Source organism: Erinaceus europaeus, chromosome 11 (genome assembly GCF_950295315.1).
Source record: "Erinaceus europaeus chromosome 11, mEriEur2.1, whole genome shotgun sequence".
NCBI lineage: Eukaryota > Metazoa > Chordata > Mammalia > Eulipotyphla > Erinaceidae > Erinaceus > Erinaceus europaeus.
In genome coordinates, this window is record NC_080172.1 from 86,418,062 (window position 1) to 86,421,683 (window position 3,622).

A 3,622-nucleotide genomic window follows, 5' to 3' on the forward strand; every position below is an offset into this window, starting at 1 on the left:
TCACATTCTAGACTTTGTGATTCTTACTAAAAAGGTATATAGAGGCCAGGTGGTGGCATACTTGGCTAAGTATACACATTACAGTGTGCAAGACCCAGGTTCAAGCCCCAGTCCCCACCTGCAGGGGGAAAGCTTCACAAGTGGTGAAGCAAGGCTGAAGGTTTCTCTCAGTTTCTTGCCCTCTCTATCTCCTCCTCCCCTTTCAATTTCTGTCTCTATCCAATAATTAATAAATAAAAATATTTTTAAAAAAGAGAGGAGGGGGAGTCAGGTGGTAGCGCAGCGGGTTAAGCACACGTGCCACAAAGCTCAAGGACCAGCATAAGGATCCTGGTTTGAGCCCCCGGACCCCTACCTGCAGGGGAGTCCCTTCACAGGTGGTGAAGCAGTTCTGCAGGTATCTATCTTTTCCTCCCTCTCTCTGTCTTCTCCTCCTCTCTCCATTTTTTTCTGTCCTATCTAAAAAATAAATAAATAAATAAATAGAGAGCAGGTCGAGCATTCAGTAGTTGAGTGGATAAAGCACACATGGCGCAAAGCACAAAGACTGGCATAAGGATCCCAGTTCGAGCCACCCCCACACGCACACCTACCCGGGGGTTGCTTCACAAACGGCGAAGCACATCTGCAGGTGTCTATCTTTCTAAACAACAAAAAAAAAGGTGTATGTGATTGATGATCCTCTATTTGTCTACTTATAAACATTACATCAACATCTCATTTTTGATAACCTTTAGAAATACAACTAGATATGTTTTACAGGTAATTTTATGGTAGTACTTAACATATTTTATATTTTATCAGTACTCATACATTTCTTTTAAAAGTTGGAATGGAATGAAATATTTTTTACTATTAGTTTCTTATTACTTCAGAATTAATTATCAAAACTTACTGTTTTAAAGCAACAACTATTACAACAAGGGCCACAGCTTAATGAGGAGCATGCAGGATGGCTATGGGTGAAGCTCCTGGAAGGATGTCCCAGTGCCACATGTACCTAAATCTGTTCTAACATTTTTCTTCTTTCTCTCTCATGTGAAACTCTCTATACATCTTATATGAAATAAATAAAAATATATCAGTTCAGAGAAACAGCTTGCTCTGATAGACCACAGGATTTGCATGCCTGATTCCTCAGTCCCCAGGTTGAATCAATATAACCAAAAGCTGAATGGTGCTCTAGTTTATTTCTTTTTTTTAATACTTATTTATTTATCCCCTTTTGTTGCCCTTGTTGTATTATTGTGGTCATTATTATTATTGATGTTGTTGTTGTTGGATAGGACAAAAAGAACTGGATAGAAGAGGGGAAGACAGAGAGGGGGAGAGAAAGATAAGACACCTGCAGACCTGCTTCACCACTTGTGAAACGACTCCCCTGTAGGTGGGGAGCTGGGGGCTTGATACGGGATTCCTAACACTGATCCTTACGCTTTGCGCCTCTTGCGCTTAACCTGCTGTGCTACCACCCAACTTCCGCTGTAGTTTCTTTCTCTCTCTCTCTCTCATTAAACAAATAAATATTAAATATGATTATATATTTCTAGTGAAATAAAATAGACACTATTATCTTACTACTTATATTGTTTAGGATTGCTGACATGGCTTAATAAGGTGTCTCTAGATTAGGGTTTCCCATTAGGCTGAAATCAAACTGTTAGTTGGTTTAAACTGATGCTGGAAAGATTCCTAACTTCATACTTAACATATCTGCTAGTGAGAACATCAGATAGTACAACTGAGAACCTCTTTTTCTTGCTAATTATTACAATGCCAAAGAGTCTTTCAGCAACCTGAAGAATGGATGGGCTGAAAAGCAAAAAAGGGATAAGGAACCAAGATGAAAATCAATCTTTTTATACACTCACATTTGTAGTTACAGTTCATCACTTCTGCTGTATTGTCATCATGATAGAACAGAGATGTTACCAAGAGGTGGCAATTAATTGGCATCGTTTAATGACTCCTTTCATTAAACTGATAAGAACAGATACTACACTTGATTTTAGTCAAAAGGCCAAGAAGCGATAATGACTACTTTCATAATGATGTGTAAAAGTTATGTGTCGTTTTCTCTGGGTTGGCTTCACGGGTGGGTAACAGATGACCAGAAACACACAGCTGAGCTGAGAACTCAGTTTAATCTTTATTCACAAGCGGGCAAACAGTCCAACACCTAATCACCACACAATGTGCTCCTCCATCTTTCTCCTCTGGCAGCAGAGTCAGGAACTCAGGAAGTACATAGGGTAGGGGGCGGGGAGAAGGGAGAAGCCTGAAACTAGCAAGGGCTAAACCAAATCTCCCGGAGGTAGGGGGAGTGAGACCAAACCAATGTGAAGCATACCAACAATTCCACCTTTTCTTTTTAACTAATTGACCATAGTATCAGGAGTGTGGAGTGAACAGAAACCTATACCGTACAAGCATTTTTTTAAAAAAAAGAAACTGGCACAAACATGGACGAACAAGTAAATGAGCAACTAGAACCAGTGTGCTTCCAAGGGAAGGCCTGAGGGGGGTGCTTCTTGCCTCTGTGGGAAAGGCTTATCAGCTAAAGAACATTTCCTGCCTCTGTGGGCTTCTCTTGCCTCTGGGGTGTTACTTGCCTCGACAGGCATTTCTTCCCTCTGTGGGCATTACCTAGCATGGAGGGAGAGTATGGCCTAGAGTCCCCAGGCAGCTGGCTGCAGTCAGTCTTTGAGAAACCCAGCAGCATAAAGGAAAGCTACTGTAGGGTTGAGTACCAGTTAAGTCCAATAGAAGTGCCAGTTAAAAGCAGATGTCCACGGAAGAATGCCAGGGGGTGGAATGTTGTATGAGGAAGGTCAGCTGCTGGAATTCTGCTTTTCTGTAGAGCACTTGACAGCTGCAGTTCACTTACTTATGAAACAAAACTTGTAGCAGATTAGAAGTTTACCACAATTGATAACTCTATTACAATTGGAAGTCTTTTTTAGTATGATTTTAAGGTTGTTTAAAGTTTAAACAATAAAATGTGGAAAGGTAAACAGAAGAACCATGGAAAAAAAGCCTCAGGCATGAGAATCATTGTGCAATCTACCGTTCCTGATTGAGAAGGTATCTGAGAGCTTTACATATCAATAACATCTTATTTAACCTTTCGTTACACCCATTCAAGATGGAGACACACCCTAGGTGTGAACAGGTTTTTTAGACCAACTTAGTTAAAATATATTGATTTTTAAGTAATTTTTGCCTCAGACTTTAAATGTAAGTTAATTTTACCTTTGTGAGAATTATGTTGAAAACCTTTTTCATTTAACTTTATCTGGTAAGAATGTAGCCTTAAAGTTACATTTTTAACCTTAAAGTTAATGTTTACCAACATACACATAAACATGGTCTTCAATACACAAGGAGAAAAACTTTTGTTATGAAGACATGTCATTTTAAACACGAATTTAGATCTGTACTGTCTTAGTTGTTGGGAGGTGCATTGTTCGGTGGTGGCTTCTTGTGCAACTTCAGCTCTAGGAATTGTAGGTTGTGATCTCTGCAGGGATCTCTGCGTATTCTAGCTCCTCTGCTTTCAGAGCCTAGCTGGGGATCTTGGCCAGGGGGCCCAGTCCCGGCAGGGAGCCCATGGTCTCCAGGT

The 3,622-nt window shown here is 40.3% G+C and overlaps 1 pseudogene; it reads right to left on the reverse strand.

Moving 5' to 3' along the window:
* Nucleotides 1-1,933: 1,933 nt before the first annotated feature.
* Nucleotides 1,934-2,032, reverse strand: LOC132541519 (U2 spliceosomal RNA; annotated as a pseudogene).
* Between the last annotated feature and the right edge of the window lie 1,590 nt (nucleotides 2,033-3,622).